Source organism: Lissotriton helveticus, chromosome 1_1, assembly GCF_964261635.1.
Source record: "Lissotriton helveticus chromosome 1_1, aLisHel1.1, whole genome shotgun sequence".
Classification (NCBI taxonomy): domain Eukaryota; kingdom Metazoa; phylum Chordata; class Amphibia; order Caudata; family Salamandridae; genus Lissotriton; species Lissotriton helveticus.
The window spans coordinates 218,218,656-218,238,803 of NC_136057.1; the positions used below are offsets into that span (position 1 = coordinate 218,218,656).

General features: G+C 37.2%; 12 non-coding genes across 12 annotated transcripts; all 12 read right to left on the reverse strand.

The window, feature by feature from the left end:
* Nucleotides 1-973: 973 nt before the first annotated feature.
* Nucleotides 974-1,064, reverse strand: TRNAR-UCU (transfer RNA arginine (anticodon UCU)). The gene is given in 2 exon segments: nt 974-1,009; nt 1,028-1,064. It is a non-coding gene; the product is annotated as a tRNA-Arg (tRNA).
* A 327-nt stretch (nt 1,065-1,391) lies between these two features.
* TRNAK-UUU (transfer RNA lysine (anticodon UUU)) lies at nt 1,392-1,464 on the reverse strand. Its single transcript has one exon. It is a non-coding gene; the product is annotated as a tRNA-Lys (tRNA).
* Nucleotides 1,465-2,982: 1,518 nt separating this feature from the next.
* TRNAR-UCU (transfer RNA arginine (anticodon UCU)) lies at nt 2,983-3,073 on the reverse strand. The gene is given in 2 exon segments: nt 2,983-3,018; nt 3,037-3,073. It is a non-coding gene; the product is annotated as a tRNA-Arg (tRNA).
* A 1,920-nt stretch (nt 3,074-4,993) lies between these two features.
* TRNAR-UCU (transfer RNA arginine (anticodon UCU)) lies at nt 4,994-5,084 on the reverse strand. Its single transcript is given in 2 exon segments — nt 4,994-5,029; nt 5,048-5,084. It is a non-coding gene; the product is annotated as a tRNA-Arg (tRNA).
* Nucleotides 5,085-5,411: 327 nt separating this feature from the next.
* TRNAK-UUU (transfer RNA lysine (anticodon UUU)) lies at nt 5,412-5,484 on the reverse strand. Its single transcript has one exon. It is a non-coding gene; the product is annotated as a tRNA-Lys (tRNA).
* Nucleotides 5,485-7,002: 1,518 nt separating this feature from the next.
* Nucleotides 7,003-7,093, reverse strand: TRNAR-UCU (transfer RNA arginine (anticodon UCU)). The gene is given in 2 exon segments: nt 7,003-7,038; nt 7,057-7,093. It is a non-coding gene; the product is annotated as a tRNA-Arg (tRNA).
* A 1,920-nt stretch (nt 7,094-9,013) lies between these two features.
* TRNAR-UCU (transfer RNA arginine (anticodon UCU)) lies at nt 9,014-9,104 on the reverse strand. The gene is given in 2 exon segments: nt 9,014-9,049; nt 9,068-9,104. It is a non-coding gene; the product is annotated as a tRNA-Arg (tRNA).
* A 1,918-nt stretch (nt 9,105-11,022) lies between these two features.
* Nucleotides 11,023-11,113, reverse strand: TRNAR-UCU (transfer RNA arginine (anticodon UCU)). The gene is given in 2 exon segments: nt 11,023-11,058; nt 11,077-11,113. It is a non-coding gene; the product is annotated as a tRNA-Arg (tRNA).
* A 1,920-nt stretch (nt 11,114-13,033) lies between these two features.
* TRNAR-UCU (transfer RNA arginine (anticodon UCU)) lies at nt 13,034-13,124 on the reverse strand. The gene is given in 2 exon segments: nt 13,034-13,069; nt 13,088-13,124. It is a non-coding gene; the product is annotated as a tRNA-Arg (tRNA).
* A 1,920-nt stretch (nt 13,125-15,044) lies between these two features.
* TRNAR-UCU (transfer RNA arginine (anticodon UCU)) lies at nt 15,045-15,135 on the reverse strand. The gene is given in 2 exon segments: nt 15,045-15,080; nt 15,099-15,135. It is a non-coding gene; the product is annotated as a tRNA-Arg (tRNA).
* A 1,918-nt stretch (nt 15,136-17,053) lies between these two features.
* Nucleotides 17,054-17,144, reverse strand: TRNAR-UCU (transfer RNA arginine (anticodon UCU)). Its single transcript is given in 2 exon segments — nt 17,054-17,089; nt 17,108-17,144. It is a non-coding gene; the product is annotated as a tRNA-Arg (tRNA).
* A 1,920-nt stretch (nt 17,145-19,064) lies between these two features.
* TRNAR-UCU (transfer RNA arginine (anticodon UCU)) lies at nt 19,065-19,155 on the reverse strand. Its single transcript is given in 2 exon segments — nt 19,065-19,100; nt 19,119-19,155. It is a non-coding gene; the product is annotated as a tRNA-Arg (tRNA).
* Nucleotides 19,156-20,148: the final 993 nt, after the last annotated feature.

The window sequence follows — 20,148 nt, forward strand, 5'->3', positions numbered from 1 at the left end:
CAGACGCAGGCATTGCTTGTTACTGCTTCAATTAGTTATAAAATAAGAGGAGGGATAAAATTGACCCAGCTGGTGTTTGAACACAAAGCCTTTGAATGCTTTTGCTACATTCGTCTAGGACTCCAAGCCGCTATCCATTGCACTAGAGATCCGACCTGATTCAACACGGTGATCAGAGATTCACAAATAAAAAGATGACCTATCAGCTGTTGACCAACTTTATCAAGTTAATCGGACACTACCTTACATTTTGAACATTGAATTGGGTAAAAGATAATCAACAAACTACATGATACAGTTTGGGTAAGTCTTCTTAACCCTTGTCAAAGAATGTAGAAGACAGATGGGTATGTAATGACTTGATTAAGACTTTTTTGAAACATCTCGAATAGGACTCCCCATTCATTGGATCCTGAAAAGAGTATGCAATTGATATACCTTTTCTTTAACCAAGCCGCCTGAACAGGGACTTGAACCCTGGGCCCTCAGATTAAAAGACTGATGCTCTCCCGACTGAGCTATCCAGGCTCGGAGAGGCCGCTCCACAAAATGACCTTATCAACATTTGGAAGTGTCCCAACTATCACTACGTTTCTTAAGATGGTTGCCGGTATTAAGTACTGAATACGCGGAATATAATAATGAATTGGTACTTCAAGCATTTGAAATCTCTTCAGTAAATTTAACCTTATTGTAAGTCCTGAAATTGCTACTATCTCATTTTTTTTGCTGACTTAGAAGTCATATGTTTTTATTGACATTGTAAAATTAAGGAAGGGCCCAAAATCTTACTTCTGAGTAAATTACATTTCCATAAGTACAGCTGCCAATTTCCTCTTCTGCAAAGATTGCGTAATTTGAATAGTATCTATTTAAAATAGACTTCCTTTCACTGCCCTTTTTGGTGAAGCAGAAGCATGCATGCACTGTATATTACTCTTTTAAACAGTTATGAAATAAATAGGGATAAAACTGACTCTGGTGGGATTCGAACCCACAACCTTTGAATATCTTTTTTACATTCACCTAGAAGTCCAATGCGCTATCCATTGCGCCACAGAGCCAATACGCTCTAATTAGGTGCAGAGATATTCTGAAATGAAATAATGTTGATCAGCTTTATAAAGTTCATTTGATACTATAACCATGGATTTATTTTGAATATTGAATTGGGGAAATTATATTCACCGTCTCAAGTTACATGATACCTTAGGTAAGTCTACGTACGACTTAAGTTTAGTCAAATGGCACATGATATATGAGGCAGATGTGCATTTCACAACTCCATGAAAGACGTTTTTGCAATTTTAGTAATGGAATATCTTATTCGTCATGCAGGGGAACACAAAAAGAGCATCCAATTAGAGTAATTTTTCTTTAAAGGAAGCAACCGCCTGAACAGGGACTTGAACCCTGGACCCTCAGATTAAAAGTCTGATGCTCTACCGACTGAGCTATCCAGGCTCTGCTATATTCTGTCTTAAAATCAGCTAAACAAATGTGGAGGTACACTGACCTACACTCTATGTATTAATATGGTTACATATATTAGCAATCAAATTTGTAGAGTTTAATAACAAATTGATGTTTTAACCCCTTCCATGCTCATGACGAGCTCAGCTCTTCGTGCAGTACACTTGTCGTGTGCTTATGACGAGCTGAGCTCGTCATGAACAATGGATTTACAGATCATTCAGCACAGGAGGAAAATCTCCTGTAGCATTGAAGGTGTTAAGCATTTGAAATTTCAGCAGCACACGTAATCCATTTTAAATCCTGAAATTTGTACTATCTCATTTTCGGCTGACTTAGAAATCATGTGTCTAAAATGACATTGTGAAATCAATAAAGTGCCAAATACTATTACTACCTACTAAATTACATACATTTTCAGCAGTATCTTTGGGAATTTCCTCTTGGGCATAGATTATGCAATGTTTTCAAAGCAAACAGTCTCTGTTTAAGTAGACTTTCTTTCACTGCCATTTTGGTAAATGTTTCTGGTGATGCAGACGCAGGCATTGCTTGTTACTGTTTCAATTAGTTATAAAATAAGAGGAGGGATAAAATTGACCCAGCTGGTGTTTGAACACAAAGCCTTTGAATGCTTTTGCTACATTCGTCTAGGACTCCAAGCCGCTATCCATTGAACTAGAGATCCGACCTGATTCAACACGGTGATCAGAGATTCACAAATAAAAAGATGACCTATCAGCTGTTGACCAACTTTATCAAGTTAATCGGACACTACCTTACATTTTGAACATTGAATTGGGTAAAAGATAATCAACAAACTACATGATACAGTTTGGGTAAGTCTTCTTAACCCTTGTCAAAGAATGTAGAAGACAGATGGGTATGTAATGACTTGATTAAGACTTTTTTGAAACATCTCTAATAGGACTCCCCATTCATTGGATCCTGAAAAGAGTATGCAATTGATATACCTTTTCTTTAACCAAGCCGCCTGAACAGGGACTTGAACCCTGGGCCCTCAGATTAAAAGTCTGATGCTCTCCCGACTGAGCTATCCAGACTCGGAGAGGGCGCTCCACAAAATGACCTTATCAACATTTGGAAGTGTCCCAACTATCACTACGTTTCTTAAGATGGTTGCCGGTATTAAGTACTGAATACGCGGAATATAATAATGAATTGGTACTTCAAGCATTTGAAATCTCTTCAGTAAATTTAACCTTATTGTAAGTCCTGAAATTGCTACTATCTCATTTTTTTTGCTGACTTAGAATTCATATGTTTTTATTGACATTGTAAAATTAAGGAAGGGCCCAAAATCTTACTTCTGAGTAAATTACATTTTCATAAGTACAGCTGCCAATTTCCTCTTCTGCAAAGATTGCGTAACTTGAATAGTATCTATTTAAAATAGACTTCCTTTCACTGCCCTTTTTGGTGAAGCAGAAGCATGCATGCACTGTTTATTACTCTTTTAAACAGTTATGAAATAAATAGGGATAAAACTGACTCTGGTGGGATTCGAACCCACAACCTTTGAATATCTTTTTTACATTCGCCTAGAAGTCCAATGCGCTATCCATTGCGCCACAGAGCCAATACGCTCTGATTAGGTGCAGAGATATTCTGAAATGAAATAATGTTGATCAGCTTTATAAAGTTCATTTGATACTATAACCATGGATTTATTTTGAATATTGAATTGGGGAAATTATATTCACCGTCTCAAGTTACATGATACCTTAGGTAAGTCTACGTACGACTTAAGTTTAGTCAAATGGCACATGATATATGAGGCAGATGTGCATTTCACAACTCCATGAAAGACGTTTTTGCAATTTTAGTAATGGAATATCTTATTTTCGTCATGCAGGGGAACACAAAAAGAGCATCCAATTAGAGTAATTTTTCTTTAAAGGAAGCAACCGCCTGAACAGGGACTTGAACCCTGGACCCTCAGATTAAAAGTCTGATGCTCTACCGACTGAGCTATCCAGGGTCTGCTATACTCTGTCTTAAAATCAGCTAAACAAATGTGGACGTACACTGACCTACACTCTGTGTATTAATATGGTTACATATATTAGCAATCAAATTTGTAGAGTTTAATAACAAATTGATGTTTTAACCCCTTCCATGCTCATGACGAGCTCAGCTCGTCGTGCAGTACACTTGTCGTGTGCTTATGACGAGCTGAGCTCGTCATGAACAATGGATTTACAGATCATTCAGCACAGGAGGAAAATCTCCTGTAGCATTGAAGGTGTTAAGCATTTGAAATTTCAGCAGCACACGTAATCCATTTTAAATCCTGAAATTTGTACTATCTCATTTTCGGCTGACTTAGAAATCATGTGTCTAAAATGACATTGTGAAATCAATAAAGTGCCAAATACTATTACTACCTACTAAATTACATACATTTTCAGCAGTTTCTTTGGGAACTTCCTCTTGGGCATAGATTATGCAATGTTTTCAAAGCAAACAGTCTCTGTTTAAGTAGACTTTCTTTCACTGCCATTTTGGTAAATGTTTCTGGTGATGCAGACGCAGGCATTGCTTGTTACTGCTTCAATTAGTTATAAAATAAGAGGAGGGATAAAATTGACCCAGCTGGTGTTTGAACACAAAGCCTTTGAATGCTTTTGCTACATTCGTCTAGGACTCCAAGCCGCTATCCATTGCACTAGAGATCCGACCTGATTCAACACGGTGATCAGAGATTCACAAATAAAAAGATGACCTATCAGCTGTTGACCAACTTTATCAAGTTAATCGGACACTACCTTACATTTTGAACATTGAATTGGGTAAAAGATAATCAACAAACTACATGATACAGTTTGGGTAAGTCTTCTTAACCCTTGTCAAAGAATGTAGAAGACAGATGGGTATGTAATGACTTGATTAAGACTTTTTTGAAACATCTCGAATAGGACTCCCCATTCATTGGATCCTGAAAAGAGTATGCAATTGATATACCTTTTCTTTAACCAAGCCGCCTGAACAGGGACTTGAACCCTGGGCCCTCAGATTAAAAGTCTGATGCTCTCCCGACTGAGCTATCCAGGCTCGGAGAGGGCGCTCCACAAAATGACCTTATCAACATTTGGAAGTGTCCCAACTATCACTACGTTTCTTAAGATGGTTGCCGGTATTAAGTACTGAATACGCGGAATATAATAATGAATTGGTACTTCAAGCATTTGAAATCTCTTCAGTAAATTTAACCTTATTGTAAGTCCTGAAATTGCTACTATCTCATTTTTTTTGCTGACTTAGAATTCATATGTTTTTATTGACATTGTAAAATTAAGGAAGGGCCCAAAATCTTACTTCTGAGTAAATTACATTTTCATAAGTACAGCTGCCAATTTCCTCTTCTGCAAAGATTGCGTAACTTGAATAGTATCTATTTAAAATAGACTTCCTTTCACTGCCCTTTTTGGTGAAGCAGAAGCATGCATGCACTGTTTATTACTCTTTTAAACAGTTATGAAATAAATAGGGATAAAACTGACTCTGGTGGGATTTGAACCCACAACCTTTGAATATCTTTTTTACATTCACCTAGAAGTCCAATGCGCTATCCATTGCGCCACAGAGCCAATACGCTCTGATTAGGTGCAGAGATATTCTGAAATGAAATAATGTTGATCAGCTTTATAAAGTTCATTTGATACTATAACCATGGATTTATTTTGAATATTGAATTGGGGAAATTATATTCACCGTCTCAAGTTACATGATACCTTAGGTAAGTCTACGTACGACTTAAGTTTAGTCAAATGGCACATGATATATGAGGCAGATGTGCATTTCACAACTCCATGAAAGACGTTTTTGCAATTTTAGTAATGGAATATCTTATTCGTCATGCAGGGGAACACAAAAAGAGCATCCAATTAGAGTAATTTTTCTTTAAAGGAAGCAACCGCCTGAACAGGGACTTGAACCCTGGACCCTCAGATTAAAAGTCTGATGCTCTACCGACTGAGCTATCCAGGCTCTGCTATATTCTGTCTTAAAATCAGCTAAACAAATGTGGAGGTACACTGACCTACACTCTATGTATTAATATGGTTACATATATTAGCAATCAAATTTGTAGAGTTTAATAACAAATTGATGTTTTAACCCCTTCCATGCTCATGACGAGCTCAGCTCTTCGTGCAGTACACTTGTCGTGTGCTTATGACGAGCTGAGCTCGTCATGAACAATGGATTTACAGATCATTCAGCACAGGAGGAAAATCTCCTGTAGCATTGAAGGTGTTAAGCATTTGAAATTTCAGCAGCACACGTAATCCATTTTAAATCCTGAAATTTGTACTATCTCATTTTCGGCTGACTTAGAAATCATGTGTCTAAAATGACATTGTGAAATCAATAAAGTGCCAAATACTATTACTACCTACTAAATTACATACATTTTCAGCAGTATCTTTGGGAATTTCCTCTTGGGCATAGATTATGCAATGTTTTCAAAGCAAACAGTCTCTGTTTAAGTAGACTTTCTTTCACTGCCATTTTGGTAAATGTTTCTGGTGATGCAGACGCAGGCATTGCTTGTTACTGTTTCAATTAGTTATAAAATAAGAGGAGGGATAAAATTGACCCAGCTGGTGTTTGAACACAAAGCCTTTGAATGCTTTTGCTACATTCGTCTAGGACTCCAAGCCGCTATCCATTGAACTAGAGATCCGACCTGATTCAACACGGTGATCAGAGATTCACAAATAAAAAGATGACCTATCAGCTGTTGACCAACTTTATCAAGTTAATCGGACACTACCTTACATTTTGAACATTGAATTGGGTAAAAGATAATCAACAAACTACATGATACAGTTTGGGTAAGTCTTCTTAACCCTTGTCAAAGAATGTAGAAGACAGATGGGTATGTAATGACTTGATTAAGACTTTTTTGAAACATCTCTAATAGGACTCCCCATTCATTGGATCCTGAAAAGAGTATGCAATTGATATACCTTTTCTTTAACCAAGCCGCCTGAACAGGGACTTGAACCCTGGGCCCTCAGATTAAAAGTCTGATGCTCTCCCGACTGAGCTATCCAGACTCGGAGAGGGCGCTCCACAAAATGACCTTATCAACATTTGGAAGTGTCCCAACTATCACTACGTTTCTTAAGATGGTTGCCGGTATTAAGTACTGAATACGCGGAATATAATAATGAATTGGTACTTCAAGCATTTGAAATCTCTTCAGTAAATTTAACCTTATTGTAAGTCCTGAAATTGCTACTATCTCATTTTTTTTGCTGACTTAGAATTCATATGTTTTTATTGACATTGTAAAATTAAGGAAGGGCCCAAAATCTTACTTCTGAGTAAATTACATTTTCATAAGTACAGCTGCCAATTTCCTCTTCTGCAAAGATTGCGTAACTTGAATAGTATCTATTTAAAATAGACTTCCTTTCACTGCCCTTTTTGGTGAAGCAGAAGCATGCATGCACTGTTTATTACTCTTTTAAACAGTTATGAAATAAATAGGGATAAAACTGACTCTGGTGGGATTCGAACCCACAACCTTTGAATATCTTTTTTACATTCGCCTAGAAGTCCAATGCGCTATCCATTGCGCCACAGAGCCAATACGCTCTGATTAGGTGCAGAGATATTCTGAAATGAAATAATGTTGATCAGCTTTATAAAGTTCATTTGATACTATAACCATGGATTTATTTTGAATATTGAATTGGGGAAATTATATTCACCGTCTCAAGTTACATGATACCTTAGGTAAGTCTACGTACGACTTAAGTTTAGTCAAATGGCACATGATATATGAGGCAGATGTGCATTTCACAACTCCATGAAAGACGTTTTTGCAATTTTAGTAATGGAATATCTTATTTTCGTCATGCAGGGGAACACAAAAAGAGCATCCAATTAGAGTAATTTTTCTTTAAAGGAAGCAACCGCCTGAACAGGGACTTGAACCCTGGACCCTCAGATTAAAAGTCTGATGCTCTACCGACTGAGCTATCCAGGGTCTGCTATACTCTGTCTTAAAATCAGCTAAACAAATGTGGACGTACACTGACCTACACTCTGTGTATTAATATGGTTACATATATTAGCAATCAAATTTGTAGAGTTTAATAACAAATTGATGTTTTAACCCCTTCCATGCTCATGACGAGCTCAGCTCGTCGTGCAGTACACTTGTCGTGTGCTTATGACGAGCTGAGCTCGTCATGAACAATGGATTTACAGATCATTCAGCACAGGAGGAAAATCTCCTGTAGCATTGAAGGTGTTAAGCATTTGAAATTTCAGCAGCACACGTAATCCATTTTAAATCCTGAAATTTGTACTATCTCATTTTCGGCTGACTTAGAAATCATGTGTCTAAAATGACATTGTGAAATCAATAAAGTGCCAAATACTATTACTACCTACTAAATTACATACATTTTCAGCAGTTTCTTTGGGAACTTCCTCTTGGGCATAGATTATGCAATGTTTTCAAAGCAAACAGTCTCTGTTTAAGTAGACTTTCTTTCACTGCCATTTTGGTAAATGTTTCTGGTGATGCAGACGCAGGCATTGCTTGTTACTGCTTCAATTAGTTATAAAATAAGAGGAGGGATAAAATTGACCCAGCTGGTGTTTGAACACAAAGCCTTTGAATGCTTTTGCTACATTCGTCTAGGACTCCAAGCCGCTATCCATTGCACTAGAGATCCGACCTGATTCAACACGGTGATCAGAGATTCACAAATAAAAAGATGACCTATCAGCTGTTGACCAACTTTATCAAGTTAATCGGACACTACCTTACATTTTGAACATTGAATTGGGTAAAAGATAATCAACAAACTACATGATACAGTTTGGGTAAGTCTTCTTAACCCTTGTCAAAGAATGTAGAAGACAGATGGGTATGTAATGACTTGATTAAGACTTTTTTGAAACATCTCGAATAGGACTCCCCATTCATTGGATCCTGAAAAGAGTATGCAATTGATATACCTTTTCTTTAACCAAGCCGCCTGAACAGGGACTTGAACCCTGGGCCCTCAGATTAAAAGTCTGATGCTCTCCCGACTGAGCTATCCAGGCTCGGAGAGGGCGCTCCACAAAATGACCTTATCAACATTTGGAAGTGTCCCAACTATCACTACGTTTCTTAAGATGGTTGCCGGTATTAAGTACTGAATACGCGGAATATAATAATGAATTGGTACTTCAAGCATTTGAAATCTCTTCAGTAAATTTAACCTTATTGTAAGTCCTGAAATTGCTACTATCTCATTTTTTTTGCTGACTTAGAATTCATATGTTTTTATTGACATTGTAAAATTAAGGAAGGGCCCAAAATCTTACTTCTGAGTAAATTACATTTTCATAAGTACAGCTGCCAATTTCCTCTTCTGCAAAGATTGCGTAACTTGAATAGTATCTATTTAAAATAGACTTCCTTTCACTGCCCTTTTTGGTGAAGCAGAAGCATGCATGCACTGTTTATTACTCTTTTAAACAGTTATGAAATAAATAGGGATAAAACTGACTCTGGTGGGATTTGAACCCACAACCTTTGAATATCTTTTTTACATTCACCTAGAAGTCCAATGCGCTATCCATTGCGCCACAGAGCCAATACGCTCTGATTAGGTGCAGAGATATTCTGAAATGAAATAATGTTGATCAGCTTTATAAAGTTCATTTGATACTATAACCATGGATTTATTTTGAATATTGAATTGGGGAAATTATATTCACCGTCTCAAGTTACATGATACCTTAGGTAAGTCTACGTACGACTTAAGTTTAGTCAAATGGCACATGATATATGAGGCAGATGTGCATTTCACAACTCCATGAAAGACGTTTTTGCAATTTTAGTAATGGAATATCTTATTCGTCATGCAGGGGAACACAAAAAGAGCATCCAATTAGAGTAATTTTTCTTTAAAGGAAGCAACCGCCTGAACAGGGACTTGAACCCTGGACCCTCAGATTAAAAGTCTGATGCTCTACGGACTGAGCTATCCAGGCTCTGCTATACTCTGTCTTAAAATCAGCAAAACAAATGTGGACGTACACTGACCTACACTCTGTGTATTAATATGGTTACATATATTAGCAATCAAATTTGTAGAGTTTAATAACAAATTGATGTTTTAACCCCTTCCATGCTCATGACGAGCTCAGCTCGTCGTGCAGTACACTTGTCGTGTGCTTATGACGAGCTGAGCTCGTCATGAACAATGGATTTACAGATCATTCAGCACAGGAGGAAAATCTCCTGTAGCATTGAAGGTGTTAAGCATTTGAAATTTCAGCAGCACACGTAATCCATTTTAAATCCTGAAATTTGTACTATCTCATTTTCGGCTGACTTAGAAATCATGTGTCTAAAATGACCTTGTGAAATCAATAAAGTGCCAAATACTATTACTACCTACTAAATTACATACATTTTCAGCAGTTTCTTTGGGAACTTCCTCTTGGGCATAGATTATGCAATGTTTTCAAAGCAAACAGTCTCTGTTTAAGTAGACTTTCTTTCACTGCCATTTTGGTAAATGTTTCTGGTGATGCAGACGCAGGCATTGCTTGTTACTGCTTCAATTAGTTATAAAATAAGAGGAGGGATAAAATTGACCCAGCTGGTGTTTGAACACAAAGCCTTTGAATGCTTTTGCTACATTCGTCTAGGACTCCAAGCCGCTATCCATTGCACTAGAGATCCGACCTGATTCAACACGGTGATCAGAGATTCACAAATAAAAAGATGACCTATCAGCTGTTGACCAACTTTATCAAGTTAATCGGACACTACCTTACATTTTGAACATTGAATTGGGTAAAAGATAATCAAAAAACTACATGATACAGTTTGGGTAAGTCTTCTTAACCCTTGTCAAAGAATGTAGAAGACAGATGGGTATGTAATGACTTGATTAAGACTTTTTTGAAACATCTCGAATAGGACTCCCCATTCATTGGATCCTGAAAAGAGTATGCAATTGATATACCTTTTCTTTAACCAAGCCGCCTGAACAGGGACTTGAACCCTGGGCCCTCAGATTAAAAGTCTGATGCTCTCCCGACTGAGCTATCCAGGCTCGGAGAGGGTGCTCCACAAAATGACCTTATCAACATTTGGAAGTGTCCCAACTATCACTACGTTTCTTAAGATGGTTGCCGGTATTAAGTACTGAATACGCGGAATATAATAATGAATTGGTACTTCAAGCATTTGAAATCTCTTCAGTAAATTTAACCTTATTGTAAGTCCTGAAATTGCTACTATCTCATTTTTTTTGCTGACTTAGAATTCATATGTTTTTATTGACATTGTAAAATTAAGGAAGGGCCCAAAATCTTACTTCTGAGTAAATTACATTTTCATAAGTACAGCTGCCAATTTCCTCTTCTGCAAAGATTGCGTAACTTGAATAGTATCTATTTAAAATAGACTTCCTTTCACTGCCCTTTTTGGTGAAGCAGAAGCATGCATGCACTGTTTATTACTCTTTTAAACAGTTATGAAATAAATAGGGATAAAACTGACTCTGGTGGGATTCGAACCCACAACCTTTGAATATCTTTTTTACATTCACCTAGAAGTCCAATGCGCTATCCATTGCGCCACAGAGCCAATACGCTCTGATTAGGTGCAGAGATATTCTGAAATGAAATAATGTTGATCAGCTTTATAAAGTTCATTTGATACTATAACCATGGATTTATTTTGAATATTGAATTGGGGAAATTATATTCACCGTCTCAAGTTACATGATACCTTAGGTAAGTCTACGTACGACTTAAGTTTAGTCAAATGGCACATGATATATGAGGCAGATGTGCATTTCACAACTCCATGAAAGACGTTTTTGCAATTTTAGTAATGGAATATCTTATTTTCGTCATGCAGGGGAACACAAAAAGAGCATCCAATTAGAGTAATTTTTCTTTAAAGGAAGCAACCGCCTGAACAGGGACTTGAACCCTGGACCCTCAGATTAAAAGTCTGATGCTCTACCGACTGAGCTATCCAGGGTCTGCTATACTCTGTCTTAAAATCAGCTAAACAAATGTGGACGTACACTGACCTACACTCTGTGTATTAATATGGTTACATATATTAGCAATCAAATTTGTAGAGTTTAATAACAAATTGATGTTTTAACCCCTTCCATGCTCATGACGAGCTCAGCTCGTCGTGCAGTACACTTGTCGTGTGCTTATGACGAGCTGAGCTCGTCATGAACAATGGATTTACAGATCATTCAGCACAGGAGGAAAATCTCCTGTAGCATTGAAGGTGTTAAGCATTTGAAATTTCAGCAGCACACGTAATCCATTTTAAATCCTGAAATTTGTACTATCTCATTTTCGGCTGACTTAGAAATCATGTGTCTAAAATGACCTTGTGAAATCAATAAAGTGCCAAATACTATTACTACCTACTAAATTACATAAATTTTCAGCAGTTTCTTTGGAAACTTCCTCTTGGGCATAGATTATGCAATGTTTTCAAAGCAAACAGTCTCTGTTTAAGTAGACTTTCTTTCACTGCCATTTTGGTAAATGTTTCTGGTGATGCAGACGCAGGCATTGCTTGTTACTGTTTCAATTAGTTATAAAATAAGAGGAGGGATAAAATTGACCCAGCTGGTGTTTGAACACAAAGCCTTTGAATGCTTTTGCTACATTCGTCTAGGACTCCAAGCCGCTATCCATTGCACTAGAGATCCGACCTGATTCAACACGGTGATCAGAGATTCACAAATAAAAAGATGACCTATCAGCTGTTGACCAACTTTATTAAGTTAATCGGACACTACCTTACATTTTGAACATTGAATTGGTTAAAAGATAATCAACAAACTACATGATACAGTTTGGGTAAGTCTTCTTAACCCTTGTCAAAGAATGTAGAAGACAGATGGGTATGTAATGACTTGATTAAGACTTTTTTGAAACATCTCTAATAGGACTCCCCATTCATTGGATCCTGAAAAGAGTATGCAATTGATATACCTTTTCTTTAACCAAGCCGCCTGAACAGGGACTTGAACCCTGGGCCCTCAGATTAAAAGACTGATGCTCTCCCGACTGAGCTATCCAGGCTCGGAGAGGCCGCTCCACAAAATGACCTTATCAACATTTGGAAGTGTCCCAACTATCACTACGTTTCTTAAGATGGTTGCCGGTATTAAGTACTGAATACGCGGAATATAATAATGAATTGGTACTTCAAGCATTTGAAATCTCTTCAGTAAATTTAACCTTATTGTAAGTCCTGAAATTGCTACTATCTCATTTTTTTTGCTGACTTAGAATTCATATGTTTTTATTGACATTGTAAAATTAAGGAAGGGCCCAAAATCTTACTTCTGAGTAAATTACATTTTCATAAGTACAGCTGCCAATTTCCTCTTCTGCAAAGATTGCGTAACTTGAATAGTATCTATTTAAAATAGACTTCCTTTCACTGCCCTTTTTGGTGAAGCAGAAGCATGCATGCACTGTTTATTACTCTTTTAAACAGTTATGAAATAAATAGGGATAAAACTGACTCTGGTGGGATTCAAACCCACAACCTTTGAATATCTTTTTTACATTCACCTAGAAGTCCAATGCGCTATCCATTGCGCCACAGAGCCAATACGCTCTGATTAGGTGCAGAGATATTCTGAAATGAAATAATGTTGATCAGCTTTATAAAGTTCATTTGATACTATAACCATGGATTTATTTTGAATATTGAATTGGGGAAATTATATTCACCGTCTCAAGTTACATGATACCTTAGGTAAGTCTACGTACGACTTAAGTTTAGTCAAATGGCACATGATATATGAGGCAGATGTGCATTTCACAACTCCATGAAAGACGTTTTTGCAATTTTAGTAATGGAATATCTTATTTTCGTCATGCAGGGGAACACAAAAAGAGCATCCAATTAGAGTAATTTTTCTTTAAAGGAAGCAACCGCCTGAACAGGGACTTGAACCCTGGACCCTCAGATTAAAAGTCTGATGCTCTACCGACTGAGCTATCCAGGGTCTGCTATACTCTGTCTTAAAATCAGCTAAACAAATGTGGACGTACACTGACCTACACTCTGTGTATTAATATGGTTACATATATTAGCAATCAAATTTGTAGAGTTTAATAACAAATTGATGTTTTAACCCCTTCCATGCTCATGACGAGCTCAGCTCGTCGTGCAGTACACTTGTCGTGTGCTTATGACGAGCTGAGCTCGTCATGAACAATGGATTTACAGATCATTCAGCACAGGAGGAAAATCTCCTGTAGCATTGAAGGTGTTAAGCATTTGAAATTTCAGCAGCACACGTAATCCATTTTAAATCCTGAAATTTGTACTATCTCATTTTCGGCTGACTTAGAAATCATGTGTCTAAAATGACCTTGTGAAATCAATAAAGTGCCAAATACTATTACTACCTACTAAATTACATACATTTTCAGCAGTTTCTTTGGGAACTTCCTCTTGGGCATAGATTATGCAATGTTTTCAAAGCAAACAGTCTCTGTTTAAGTAGACTTTCTTTCACTGCCATTTTGGTAAATGTTTCTGGTGATGCAGACGCAGGCATTGCTTGTTACTGTTTCAATTAGTTATAAAATAAGAGGAGGGATAAAATTGACCCAGCTGGTGTTTGAACACAAAGCCTTTGAATGCTTTTGCTACATTCGTCTAGGACTCCAAGCCGCTATCCATTGCACTAGAGATCCGACCTGATTCAACACGGTGATCAGAGATTCACAAATAAAAAGATGACCTATCAGCTGTTGACCAACTTTATTAAGTTAATCGGACACTACCTTACATTTTGAACATTGAATTGGTTAAAAGATAATCAACAAACTACATGATACAGTTTGGGTAAGTCTTCTTAACCCTTGTCAAAGAATGTAGAAGACAGATGGGTATGTAATGACTTGATTAAGACTTTTTTGAAACATCTCTAATAGGACTCCCCATTCATTGGATCCTGAAAAGAGTATGCAATTGATATACCTTTTCTTTAACCAAGCCGCCTGAACAGGGACTTGAACCCTGGGCCCTCAGATTAAAAGACTGATGCTCTCCCGACTGAGCTATCCAGGCTCGGAGAGGCCGCTCCACAAAATGACCTTATCAACATTTGGAAGTGTCCCAACTATCACTACGTTTCTTAAGATGGTTGCCGGTATTAAGTACTGAATACGCGGAATATAATAATGAATTGGTACTTCAAGCATTTGAAATCTCTTCAGTAAATTTAACCTTATTGTAAGTCCTGAAATTGCTACTATCTCATTTTTTTTGCTGACTTAGAAGTCATATGTTTTTATTGACATTGTAAAATGAAGGAAGGGCCCAAAAACTTACTTCTGAGTAAATTACATTTTCATAAGTACAGCTGCCAATTTCCTCTTCTGCAAAGATTGCGTAATTTGAATAGTATCTATTTAAAATAGACTTCCTTTCACTGCCCTTTTTGGTGAAGCAGAAGCATGCATGCACTGTTTATTACTCTTTTAAACAGTTATGAAGTAAATAGGGATAAAACTGACTCTGGTGGGATTTGAACCCACAACCTTTGAATATCTTTTTTACATTCACCTAGAAGTCCAATGCGCTATCCATTGCGCCACAGAGCCAATACGCTCTGATTAGGTGCAGAGATATTCTGAAATGAAATAATGTTGATCAGCTTTATAAAGTTCATTTGATACTATAACCATGGATTTATTTTGAATATTGAATTGGGGAAATTATATTCACCGTCTCAAGTTACATGATACCTTAGGTAAGTCTACGTACGACTTAAGTTTAGTCAAATGGCACATGATATATGAGGCAGATGTGCATTTCACAACTCCATGAAAGACGTTTTTGCAATTTTAGTAATGGAATATCTTATTCGTCATGCAGGGGAACACAAAAAGAGCATCCAATTAGAGTAATTTTTCTTTAAAGGAAGCAACCGCCTGAACAGGGACTTGAACCCTGGACCCTCAGATTAAAAGTCTGATGCTCTACGGACTGAGCTATCCAGGCTCTGCTATACTCTGTCTTAAAATCAGCAAAACAAATGTGGACGTACACTGACCTACACTCTGTGTATTAATATGGTTACATATATTAGCAATCAAATTTGTAGAGTTTAATAACAAATTGATGTTTTAACCCCTTCCATGCTCATGACGAGCTCAGCTCGTCGTGCAGTACACTTGTCGTGTGCTTATGACGAGCTGAGCTCGTCATGAACAATGGATTTACAGATCATTCAGCACAGGAGGAAAATCTCCTGTAGCATTGAAGGTGTTAAGCATTTGAAATTTCAGCAGCACACGTAATCCATTTTAAATCCTGAAATTTGTACTATCTCATTTTCGGCTGACTTAGAAATCATGTGTCTAAAATGACCTTGTGAAATCAATAAAGTGCCAAATACTATTACTACCTACTAAATTACATACATTTTCAGCAGTTTCTTTGGGAACTTCCTCTTGGGCATAGATTATGCAATGTTTTCAAAGCAAACAGTCTCTGTTTAAGTAGACTTTCTTTCACTGCCATTTTGGTAAATGTTTCTGGTGATGCAGACGCAGGCATTGCTTGTTACTGCTTCAATTAGTTATAAAATAAGAGGAGGGATAAAATTGACCCAGCTGGTGTTTGAACACAAAGCCTTTGAATGCTTTTGCTACATTCGTCTAGGACTCCAAGCCGCTATCCATTGCACTAGAGATCCGACCTGATTCAACACGGTGATCAGAGATTCACAAATAAAAAGATGACCTATCAGCTGTTGACCAACTTTATCAAGTTAATCGGACACTACCTTACATTTTGAACATTGAATTGGGTAAAAGATAATCAACAAACTACATGATACAGTTTGGGTAAGTCTTCTTAACCCTTGTCAAAGAATGTAGAAGACAGATGGGTATGTAATGACTTGATTAAGACTTTTTTGAAACATCTCGAATAGGACTCCCCATTCATTGGATCCTGAAAAGAGTATGCAATTGATATACCTTTTCTTTAACCAAGCCGCCTGAACAGGGACTTGAACCCTGGGCCCTCAGATTAAAAGTCTGATGCTCTCCCGACTGAGCTATCCAGGCTCGGAGAGGGCGCTCCACAAAATGACCTTATCAACATTTGGAAGTGTCCCAACTATCACTACGTTTCTTAAGATGGTTGCCGGTATTAAGTACTGAATACGCGGAATATAATAATGAATTGGTACTTCAAGCATTTGAAATCTCTTCAGTAAATTTAACCTTATTGTAAGTCCTGAAATTGCTACTATCTCATTTTTTTTGCTGACTTAGAATTCATATGTTTTTATTGACATTGTAAAATTAAGGAAGGGCCCAAAATCTTACTTCTGAGTAAATTACATTTTCATAAGTACAGCTGCCAATTTCCTCTTCTGCAAAGATTGCGTAACTTGAATAGTATCTATTTAAAATAGACTTCCTTTCACTGCCCTTTTTGGTGAAGCAGAAGCATGCATGCACTGTTTATTACTCTTTTAAACAGTTATGAAATAAATAGGGATAAAGCTGACTCTGGTGGGATTCGAACCCACAACCTTTGAATATCTTTTTTACATTCACCTAGAAGTCCAATGCGCTATCCATTGCGCCACAGAGCCAATACGCTCTGATTAGGTGCAGAGATATTCTGAAATGAAATAATGTTGATCAGCTTTATAAAGTTCATTTGATACTATAACCATGGATTTATTTTGAATATTGAATTGGGGAAATTATATTCACCGTCTCAAGTTACATGATACCTTAGGTAAGTCTACGTACGACTTAAGTTTAGTCAAATGGCACATGATATATGAGGCAGATGTGCATTTCACAACTCCATGAAAGACGTTTTTGCAATTTTAGTAATGGAATATCTTATTTTCGTCATGCAGGGGAACACAAAAAGAGCATCCAATTAGAGTAATTTTTCTTTAAAGGAAGCAACCGCCTGAACAGGGACTTGAACCCTGGACCCTCAGATTAAAAGTCTGATGCTCTACCGACTGAGCTATCCAGGGTCTGCTATACTCTGTCTTAAAATCAGCTAAACAAATGTGGACGTACACTGACCTACACTCTGTGTATTAATATGGTTACATATATTAGCAATCAAATTTGTAGAGTTTAATAACAAATTGATGTTTTAACCCCTTCCATGCTCATGACGAGCTCAGCTCGTCGTGCAGTACACTTGTCGTGTGCTTATGACGAGCTGAGCTCGTCATGAACAATGGATTTACAGATCATTCAGCACAGGAGGAAAATCTCCTGTAGCATTGAAGGTGTTAAGCATTTGAAATTTCAGCAGCACACGTAATCCATTTTAAATCCTGAAATTTGTACTATCTCATTTTCGGCTGACTTAGAAATCATGTGTCTAAAATGACCTTGTGAAATCAATAAAGTGCCAAATACTATTACTACCTACTAAATTACATACATTTTCAGCAGTTTCTTTGGGAACTTCCTCTTGGGCATAGATTATGCAATGTTTTCAAAGCAAACAGTCTCTGTTTAAGTAGACTTTCTTTCACTGCCATTTTGGTAAATGTTTCTGGTGATGCAGACGCAGGCATTGCTTGTTACTGTTTCAATTAGTTATAAAATAAGAGGAGGGATAAAATTGACCCAGCTGGTGTTTGAACACAAAGCCTTTGAATGCTTTTGCTACATTCGTCTAGGACTCCAAGCCGCTATCCATTGCACTAGAGATCCGACCTGATTCAACACGGTGATCAGAGATTCACAAATAAAAAGATGACCTATCAGCTGTTGACCAACTTTATTAAGTTAATCGGACACTACCTTACATTTTGAACATTGAATTGGTTAAAAGATAATCAACAAACTACATGATACAGTTTGGGTAAGTCTTCTTAACCCTTGTCAAAGAATGTAGAAGACAGATGGGTATGTAATGACTTGATTAAGACTTTTTTGAAACATCTCTAATAGGACTCCCCATTCATTGGATCCTGAAAAGAGTATGCAATTGATATACCTTTTCTTTAACCAAGCCGCCTGAACAGGGACTTGAACCCTGGGCCCTCAGATTAAAAGACTGATGCTCTCCCGACTGAGCTATCCAGGCTCGGAGAGGCCGCTCCACAAAATGACCTTATCAACATTTGGAAGTGTCCCAACTATCACTACGTTTCTTAAGATGGTTGCCGGTATTAAGTACTGAATACGCGGAATATAATAATGAATTGGTACTTCAAGCATTTGAAATCTCTTCAGTAAATTTAACCTTATTGTAAGTCCTGAAATTGCTACTATCTCATTTTTTTTGCTGACTTAGAAGTCATATGTTTTTATTGACATTGTAAAATGAAGGAAGGGCCCAAAAACTTACTTCTGAGTAAATTACATTTTCATAAGTACAGCTGCCAATTTCCTCTTCTGCAAAGATTGCGTAATTTGAATAGTATCTATTTAAAATAGACTTCCTTTCACTGCCCTTTTTGGTGAAGCAGAAGCATGCATGCACTGTTTATTACTCTTTTAAACAGTTATGAATTAAATAGGGATAAAACTGACTCTGGTGGGATTTGAACCCACAACCTTTGAATATCTTTTTTACATTCACCTAGAAGTCCAATGCGCTATCCATTGCGCCACAGAGCCAATACGCTCTGATTAGGTGCAGAGATATTCTGAAATGAAATAATGTTGATCAGCTTTATAAAGTTCATTTGATACTATAACCATGGATTTATTTTGAATATTGAATTGGGGAAATTATATTCACCGTCTCAAGTTACATGATACCTTAGGTAAGTCTACGTACGACTTAAGTTTAGTCAAATGGCACATGATATATGAGGCAGATGTGCATTTCACAACTCCATGAAAGACGTTTTTGCAATTTTAGTAATGGAATATCTTATTCGTCATGCAGGGGAACACAAAAAGAGCATCCAATTAGAGTAATTTTTCTTTAAAGGAAGCAACCGCCTGAACAGGGACTTGAACCCTGGACCCTCAGATTAAAAGTCTGATGCTCTACGGACTGAGCTATCCAGGCTCTGCTATACTCTGTCTTAAAATCAGCAAAACAAATGTGGACGTACACTGACCTACACTCTGTGTATTAATATGGTTACATATATTAGCAATCAAATTTGTAGAGTTTAATAACAAATTGATGTTTTAACCCCTTCCATGCTCATGACGAGCTCAGCTCGTCGTGCAGTACACTTGTCGTGTGCTTATGACGAGCTGAGCTCGTCATGAACAATGGATTTACAGATCATTCAGCACAGGAGGAAAATCTCCTGTAGCATTGAAGGTGTTAAGCATTTGAAATTTCAGCAGCACACGTAATCCATTTTAAATCCTGAAATTTGTACTATCTCATTTTCGGCTGACTTAGAAATCATGTGTCTAAAATGACCTTGTGAAATCAATAAAGTGCCAAATACTATTACTACCTACTAAATTACATACATTTTCAGCAGTTTCTTTGGGAACTTCCTCTTGGGCATAGATTATGCAATGTTTTCAAAGCAAACAGTCTCTGTTTAAGTAGACTTTCTTTCACTGCCATTTTGGTAAATGTTTCTGGTGATGCAGACGCAGGCATTGCTTGTTACTGCTTCAATTAGTTATAAAATAAGA